The 9,824-nt window shown below is 34.0% G+C and overlaps 2 pseudogenes; both read left to right on the top strand.

Moving 5' to 3' along the window:
- The first annotated feature begins 353 nt into the window (after nt 1–353).
- Nucleotides 354–1,361, top strand: LOC145585197 (vacuolar iron transporter homolog 4 pseudogene; annotated as a pseudogene).
- Nucleotides 1,362–6,696: 5,335 nt separating this feature from the next.
- Nucleotides 6,697–7,365, top strand: LOC145584174 (vacuolar iron transporter homolog 4 pseudogene; annotated as a pseudogene).
- Nucleotides 7,366–9,824: the final 2,459 nt, after the last annotated feature.

Here is a 9,824-nt window from a genome sequence, read left to right as displayed (position 1 = left end):
AACGTAAAATTCTCAAACCAGGCCCTCTAAACAAACAAACCAAGACACCCCCCCACCCCCCCCCCCCCCCCCCCCAACAAAAAAAAAAAAAAAAAAAAAAAAAAAATGTTTAATAAAGAGCTTGTGTCCGCCACACTCCACTATGAAAAAGTAAATCCATTTGATCATTATCCACGCAAAACACAGTATTTTCCCCAAATTAATTATTACATAAAAGTCCAATTATGTGCAATATTACATTTTTTTATCTTAGTGGGAAAATAACCACTAAGACAAATATACAAAAGTACCTCAACCTCCTTCTATAAATAGCTGAGTTCAAAGAGTATGTTTTCACAACACTAGAACTATCACCTTCATTCTAAGCCAAAATTCTCTCCTAATTTCTTAAACTTCCTTGCAAAATCAACCCTTTTCGAGTTTTCGCCCACATGGAATCCAAACAAACCGTACGCCCCAACACCATCAAGCTCGAAACAATTCGAGCAAACCACCACATGGGTGATGAAGAGAGCCAACACCAACAAGATGTGGAGAAAGAAGAAGACTTGTTTGACTACACGACACGGGCTCAATGGCTAAGAGCGGCAGTCTTAGGAGCCAATGACGGGCTTGTTTCCACCGCATCACTCATGATGGGAGTTGGTGCGGTGAAACAAGATGTCAAAACCATGATTCTCATTGGTTTTGCTGGCCTAGTCGCCGGGGCTTGTAGCATGGCCATAGGTGAGTTCGTGTCCGTGTACTCTCAACTCGATACAGAGGTTGCTCAAAGAAAAAGAGACAACGTAAGAGATGATCAAAAGGAGGAAAAGGATGAGGAGGGCTTGCCTAACCCTCTACAAGCGGCATTAGCCTCGGCCTTGGCATTCTCGGTGGGGGCTATGGTCCCGCTTTTGGCGGCCTCCTTTATACAAGAGTATAAGGTGAGGGTTGGGGTGGTGGTGGCGGCAGTGACAATGGCGTTGGCCATGTTCGGGTGGTTAGGGGCGTTCCTAGGAGGAGCACCGGTTGTAAGGGCTTCTATTAGGGTTTTATTGGGTGGTTGGCTTGCTATGGCTATTACTTTTGGTTTAACAAGGTGGATGGGGACATATGACCTCTAATTTAATTAAGTTGATAATAATAATAATATCCAATAGTTAAGGGGTTTTTTTTTTTTTTTTCTTTTTTTAGGGTGGTGTTGTAACAAATTAAAATGAGGCTACTTCATCACGTGTTGTATTTACCTTTGTAAGCACCTAATCAATGCTTAGCTTGTTAAATGTGTATTTGTGGAAAATTAAATGAGTAAAAAGTTTATTTTTGTTAACTTTGATTAATAACTGCTTTCAGTTTCATGTGCAACTACTTGAGTTGTTTTTCATTACATTCTTAATTTATAATCCTATTCTTTGTCTACTTTCCAACTAAGAGGTAGGAAAAAATAAATAAAAACCCAAAACACAACTTGTGGAATCTTTTTTTGGATAAAATGAATATAAACTGCATGGATACCCTGGTTTTCGTTTAAAAGATATGGGAAAAAATTGTGGAGGTGATCATCCACTTTAGAAGACTTTGATTATTATAGATTTGTTGATTGAATATATACATCATCCGTTTCTTAATACATGCAGTGAAAAATATAGAGAAACAAAGGATGTTTTATGTATATGGTGTGAAAATGAAAATTTGGGTTATCTTTTTTATTTTTTGGTATTTAGAGAGCCACAAGGCTCATAAGGATTGGATTGAGAATCGATCCGATCCCAAGATCTCCTAAAATCGAGAAGAAAGCTCTAACCACTTGAGCTATCCCTCACTCATCTCACGTTTATCTAAATATATACATACCAAACGTGTTTGGCTAACAATGTGATACCATGTAAAACTTGTACATGACTTGCTTGCCATCAAAAAATTTCACATACAATAATAATACTCATCGTAATTGACATAGTTGATATAACACAAGGCTTCTAAACCGGTATAAAACCCGCCCATGAGAATTAATATAGTGCTTTAATCCAAGTGGAACCATCTTTGTATGAGAAAATTCAGTATTTTTTTCATTATTTAAAAAAAAAAAAAAAAAAAAAGAAAAAAAAGTGGAGCTTTTTGAAGTACCACCAAGACTATATTTTGTACCACTGATAGTGTATCTTGTACCACTGAAATTCCAGTGATATTATTTAATAACTCAATAAGACAACTTTAAACTGACGCCTAAAATGCCTATATTATCCTTGTGAGATGACTTTATTGTCTCACAACCCTCTGTTTGGAAGCCCTCCTCAAACCCAAGACCTAAAATTATGCAAAGCAACATTATATTACTTCTATTTTTTTTAGTTGACACCGTTTGACTTTTATGCTATTTACACACTATACTTTGACTTGCTTTTGTGATTTATAGATGGGAAAAAATATAGTCATGTGTGATTTTGTTTGATTAGTCTCGATGTATATTTTATTAATATCCACTTTTTATAATTTCACAATGTTGATAATTAAATATAGGAAATTTTGTGAAAAACTACCTATTATAGTCCAGAATTTGCGATAAACTACCAATTAAAAAAAATGTTGTAATTGACTACCTAATTTTTGAAAAATGTTGTAATTTACTACCTTAGGCCGAAATATGAAGTTATACCAAAATTCTCCGGTGTTGACTTGGTCATGTGACCATCACGTGACACTTAATGACCCCTTTCTTTCCCAAATCAACGTGACCAAGTCAACGCCGGAAAATTTTGGTCAAACTTCATATTCCGGCCTAAGGTAGTAAATTACAACATTTTTCAAAAATTAGGTAGTGAATTACAACATTTTTTTTTAATAGGTAGTTTCTCGCAAATTCTGGACTATAATAAGTAGTTTTTCACAAAATTTCCTAAAAATATTAAGTGTTTAAAACATACGTTAGCAAACGTGATAATAGAAAGGTGTCAACTAAGTCATTTAGGACTTCTTTCAAAAAAAAAAAAAAAAAAAAAAAGGGTGTCAACTAAAAAAAATGGAGGAAGTATATAGTACGTATATTAGTACATACTTTCTCCATTTTTAATAGTTGTAACACACACTTTTTCACAGTATTTAAGAAATGTGGGGTTCACATGATATAATACACTTTAAAATGGGGTGAAGGGTTGTTAGAGTGTAATTTTTTTTTTTTTTTTTTTTTTTTTTTTTTTTTTTTTTTTTTTTGAAGCCTGTTAGAGTGTAATTTAGTGGGTCATGTGATTTAAATAAGGGAAATAGTATAGCTTTTCCCCAAAATAACTTTGCATTTAAAGTGTGTTGCAAGTATTGTGACATTTTCATTTTAGGGAGGTATTGCAAGTATTAAAAACCAGAGGAAGTATGTTTGATTCAAATACTTGCTAAAGGCGTGGGCACACTGGCAGTTTTGGGGCTATTTGACACCGCTTAATTGATAGGCCTAATGAGTATTTTCCTTACAAAAATTAGATCCTACTTTCTCTGCTCTTTTTTACTTAACTTGTTTCTTTTATCAAACTTGTCAATGCAAAACTATAACGATGAATAAATTTAATTCTCCATAGTTAAAAATATAAAAGTTATATATTATGACAATATTTATTGAGATGGATTAAAAAAATTCAACATGAATATGTTTTTCTTTTCATATTATTCACAAAAGACAGTCATAGGAGAGGTGGTGAATAGTGTAAAATTTAAAGCGGGTTAAGTAAAAAAGAACGGAGAAAGTATTTTATATAAAAAAAAAAAAATTACAAGGAATTTTTTTATTTTGATTAAAGTAATATATATTTGAAAATAAAAATTAATAAGAATAATCTCAATTATTTAAGTTCTTTTTTCATCTTAATCAAAATTACATTTTAACTTAAATTAATGTCAACTATGTGGGGACCCTCCCAAGATAACTTGCAATTTTTAGACATTTTAGAGCAAGTTAACACAAAAGAAGACTACTTTAAGAAGTGTCATCGCATCATAGAGAGATTATTAATAGTAAAAATGTAATTGGGATTACAATGAGAAGAAGCTCAATACTTTGGATTGTTCATGTTAATTTTAGCTATATTTTCAAGACCCGTCATTATAATTATGATGGAATTGATAATGGTGTCATCGTCAATTGTCATTGATGTTGTTTAAAAGGGTACAGATAAAATTCGACACATATAGAGCATTCCATTATGTTGCAACGGCCAAAAAACGAAAAGATAAGCTCTTTAGTTAAATACTAGAGAGTTTTCAAAAAATGCGCTAGTTTTTGGGTGGACAGTTGATTAGCAATTTTGCTAAGAATTCAAAGATATACTTGCGTCAAAGTTAGATAGTGCAACAATATTTTATGGAGGTATCTTGTGGTAGTCGTGTGAAGGGCACACTCCCTTGAATTTAATAATATTAAACGTAGCACTAATCAAGGATTTTAGTGCGTCTAATCCTTGTTGAAATTCCATTATCCAATAAAGTAACCTCTTTGCAAATGTAATAAAGTTTAAAAAAGATTAGGAAGATTTTATTTGTTGAATAATAAATGAATATGCATTGTTCTATCTTTTTACTAGCAATAGTTGTCCACCATGTCTATTCGAATAATGGCTAAAAAAATTCAAGTTTACTTAGAGGTCTAGAGAGTAGAGTATATTCTTGGTTGTGTTTACACACCTAATTTTATTTTTAAAAATACAATAAAAAAAAATGGGGGTGAAGAGTTAAATTTTAAACTCCTTTTCTTATCATTTTAGCTAGGATTATGTTAATTTCAATGAAAATTCTTAGGTGGACCTTGAGTAGAGTAATGTATTAATTATATCTTTTAGACTAAAGAGTAGTACATGAATCTCAAAAATATGTTGCGTACAATTTTGTCATACCCGTAAAAGTGGACAAGGTAAGTTAGTTATTTTTTTGAGAATATATAATTCATGAGAAATATATCAATTAAGGACACTCCAAAAATTAGTTGGGTACAAGTTAAAGTTGGACACTCCAAAAAATGAATTAAATAAGAGGACCTTCGTGGTGTTCGTGTGGATAACACACTCCTAGTTGATAAAAAAATGCTTAAAAGTTGCATTTGACTTAGCTCCTACTATTAATTAGGTGCTCTCACACTCAGCAATCCATCTCTCGTATGTCTATTTTCTGTTATTAGTGGAAATTCAAAGGAGTATAAAGAATTTTAAAAGAATAAATACAATTTACAAGGGCTTGGATATATTTAAGTATCTCTTCCCTTGGTTTGTTGAATCTTTTACATCAAAAAGTTGGATTACTTAGCTTATATCATGCTTACTAATACATGTTTCAAGTTAGACGTTTGTTATACGGTTGTTATTCGATTTAGAATTCCATTTCAAATTTGTGTTATGTATGAAATTGATAAACTTTATAGAGTTAAATTAAGGCTTTTTCGGAGTAGAGTCTGCTTACATATAAACTAAAAGATGTTCTAGTCTCCCTCTCATTCAATTACCAATATATACTCTCAACATGTGCATTGTTATTAGTTGTATATCTTACTCGTAATATTTCACCTTAAATCTTCTTGCTAATTAATTAAGGAATTTGAATACTAAGAATCCATTGAAACACATAAAGTTAATTCTTAACCATTGTCAAACAAAGACCATTGTTTAAACAATGAAAGAGGCTTTAAGCAAATACATAGATTATTTGGAATAATAAGTGCAATTGTGATTTTCCTTGAGAGGAAGAAAAGGGGCTTCACTATACCTTTGTTGAAATCCCCATGTTCACAAATGTGATTTGTTTCGCGTGGGATAAAATGAGAGATCAAATTAGATATAATCTATTTAGATGGCTCTTTAAGAAGCTACGTAGTATCTCCCTTCATTGCCTGAATTGGTTATAGGGTAGTGTAACTACTTATAAGCTTGTAAGTGTGTGGTCCAAACTCTTCCCCTTGTTTTTGGATATTCCAAGCCCATTTTCAATATTATCCAAAATATATAATATGATAGTAGAACCAATGTTGATGTTTTTTTTTTCCCTTGAAATCTAAACCTTAACATAAGCAATTAAGTTAGACAAGAATTTACCTCAATAAGATGTCCAACCCCTAAAAATAATGTCCTCTAGATAGATATTGGATTGATTACCACCTTTCCGATTTTTTCGATCCTTGTGAACAGAGAGGGAGTATAAAATACATGCTATGCAACCATGTGAAAAAAAGTAGTTTAAACAATTATATCATTATATATGCTTGAGGAGATTATAAATTCATAATTTATTATCTACGTACTCCTCACGTTGCTAAATAATTTCGAATGAATTTCCAACTAGCTAATTACACGTGGTTCAAACTCTTCTAGCTCCTCATCAATTACCACATAACCCATCCATTTTCAATCAATTCTATAAGACTATAACTTAAAAATCTCAATTTGCATGACTAAGTGAAGCTATGCATAAAACAAAGTGTCAAAAGGAGAAACCAAATTTCATAACTTTTCCTTTTACGTTATTCAGAAGCATTTTCCATGCAATTAGTTATCTTAGTGGACAACTCAATAACCACTTACGTAGTTTATAACTTTATATATTATCAAATTATCAACCTACATCTATAAATAACATGGTTTTGAGCCATTTACAAAGCACATTCACTATTACCTTTCAACTCTTCAAATCCTACAATTTTCAAACTTATCTAACAAAACAATCACTTATTTTTCTTCGTTATAAATGGAGCCTGGACGACAAACCGTTCATCGTAACACCGTTGAGCTAGAAACAATCCGAGCAAACACCGTCTATGAAGACAATAGTCAAGGTCAAAAACGCGCTGACAAGGGGGAAAACGATGACTTGGACTACACGAAACGAGCTCAGTGGCTACGTGCTGCGGTCCTAGGGGCAAATGACGGGCTTATTACTACAGCCTCCCTAATGATGGGTGTAGGTGCAGTGAAACAAGATGTTAAGGCCATGATACTCACTGGATTTGCCGGCCTTGTTGCTGCCGCGTGCAGCATGGCCATCGGAGAGTACGTGTCGGTGTACTCGCAAGTAGACATCGAGCTAGCTCAAAGGAAAAGAGAGAAGAAGGATGATAAGGATGAGGAGGAGGAGAGCTTGCCAAGCCCTATACAAGCGGCATTTGCTTCTGCCCTAGCGGTTGCTGTGGGGGCTGTGGTGCCGCTGCTGGCGGCATTGAGTGTAAAGAATCATAAGGTGAGGCTCGGGGTTGTGCCGGCGGCTGTTACGGTGGCTTTGGTGGTGTTTGGGTGGTTAGGGGCGTATCTAGGAAAAGCACCAGTTTTAAAGGCTTCTCTGAGGGTTTTGTTGGGTGGTTGGTTTGCTATGGGTATTACCTTTGGCCTAACCAAGTTGATTGGGTCCCATGGGCTATAATTAAAAATTACAGACCCTAGCGACAATTTGGTAAAAAGAATTAAATTTTTAATTTTGTCTAAATGTTATCTGAGTTTATTGTTTTCCGAATTGTCTTTAAAGTAAGTTTTTTTTAATAACCAAATTATTACTAAGAGTTTTTTTTTACTAGTCAATTGGCTATTATTAGCTATTTCTATCCCAATGTCCGTAGTCATTAAGAGGATAGCTTAACTTACATGGCCTCACTCAAAAAAAAAAAAAAAAAAAAAAAAAAAAAACCTTTGTGCGAGAAATAATAACAATTGGCCTTGACAAAGTTGTATCGGACTTGTTTCCGGTTCAATTTTTTTTTTTTTTTAAAAAAATTTTATTGTACTCTCTTTCTTCATGAAAATTGTTACATTTGGTGATTTTATGCAATTATTATGGAAAAAAAAGGCATAAAATATTGATTAGATGCCACGTACAACGAATATTAAAGTCAACATTAAAAGTAATAATATTTACATTCGGAATAGGTAAAAATTTGTACATAGTAATAGTTGTTTTTTTTGGGTATGTAAATATTTTGATAAATGAATATAGTTACATAATTACATTAAAGTACATACATCTGGTTATTGGGTAGGGTAACCCAATGACAATTGAATCATTACAAAGGTTAAAAGGCCTTTAATAGATAAAATCTTTGATGGATAGAGCCCTTAATGTGTAGGGTTAATATCAGACTCAAATATTTGTCCAATATAATAGATTTAGAAAAAAATAATTTGCATTCATATATTCTTTTTCTTTACGGGTTGTATTCATATTAGAGGTGATCAAAGTTGGCCCGGCCCAATTTGGGCGGGTTTTGGGCAGAATTGGTAGAGGATAAATTGGTCGTTGGACAATCATCCTAAAGGCTTGTTCTCTTCAGCTTATTTTCAATTCAGTTCAGTTTAATTCAGCTCCAATCATTTCAGTTCAGTTTAGTTCCTAATTTCCTTTTCTCATAAAATATTCAGTTTAGTGCAGTTCAGCTCCAATCAGTTTAGTTCAGTAAATTAAAATAGGCCCTAATCCAAACAATATTTCTACCTAAACCAACATAAGATAAGTCTAGGGTAAGTAGTGAAGGATTTATGTCTTCGTCATGTGTAATTACTAGATATATAAATGGATCAAATTATTGAGATAATTTAGTTCGTACATTTAGGTCGTCGTTATATCATAGCTAGAGGTACTAACGATCTTTGGGCTAATAACATAGGCCGAAGCCCACTTGGACGGATCCTATAAAATCACACAAAGGGCCTAGATTGAGCAAGAGAGGACGAAGCCCATGATGGGCCTCATCCCCTAGCATGGCCGGTCATAAGGAGGATTTAGAGAGGTTTCGGGCTTCCTAACCTAGTCTAATTATAATACGATAAATAGACTAGGTGCCTAGGTAATTCTACAGAATAGTTTTACTGTTAAGTTGAAACCCTAATTAGCAAACATGAAACCAGCTTCTCTCAAACTCCTCTCTCTCCCACGGCTCTCTCCTCCTCCCTCGGCGCCAGTGTGGTGGTTCGTGGTGGTCACAGTTTTTCTCTTTCACTCGACCAATCTAGTAATAGTGGACGGCTCGTTTGAATCTCGTGGACTAAGTAGAGGAGCAACGCTTGGGGCTCTATTCTCTCCCTGATTTGCCTGTCGAATTGCTACGTGGAATTCACGCTTCAAAGGTATGATTATGTGTCTTGTGTGTTATGCATGCGATCTTGGGATTAGGTTCTTTATGAATATGATTCATGTTTTTCCGCTTTATAGTACCTATAAACTCCTACAAGTAGAGGATCGTATTCATAGGGAATGGGTAAAAAGAACACCAAGAGTATGAAACGGTTGTAAGCTATTCCAGTCACAAATTGGGATTTTGATTAGTTAACTTCTATGGAGACGAACACTAGGGGAAACGGGATTCAACACCAACCAAACCAAATAATCAATAACAAGGATAAATAATGAACATACATGGGTGATAGAATAGGAACTCAACATTGTCTTCTTTTAAAGTCACAACATAAGTATTCCCTAGATCAAACACTAACATGACATACAAGGAGTAAGTCTTAATGGTAGGAAGTGGGTTTCTAGCTCGAGTTTGTCTCTCGATCGTTCGGAACTAGTATGAAGCACAAATAATTGGGATTTCTTACCTAATTACCACACTAAAGCATCCTATTCAATGAAACCTAACATCCATAATCAAGAAAGTAGCATATCTAATTGGACAAGAAAGGACTCATTACCAAACCCCATCTTTCAATGTGAGTAAGGAAATGAACACATGAGCTTGAAGTGGCCACTAAAATACACATGCAATAATCAATTTGAGCACAAAGAGAAATCAACAAACCCAAAGTAAACACATGAAGAAATCCAAGTTAATCAACCATGGCTTGGTTGGGTTTTCACCCAACCCCTAACTAAGGAACTACTCACTAAAC

Source organism: Chenopodium album, chromosome 16 (genome assembly GCF_948465745.1).
Source record: "Chenopodium album chromosome 16, dcCheAlbu1.1, whole genome shotgun sequence".
In the NCBI taxonomy this organism is placed as follows: Eukaryota; Viridiplantae; Streptophyta; class Magnoliopsida; order Caryophyllales; family Amaranthaceae; genus Chenopodium; species Chenopodium album.
This window is presented reverse-complemented; position numbering and strand designations above follow the sequence as displayed.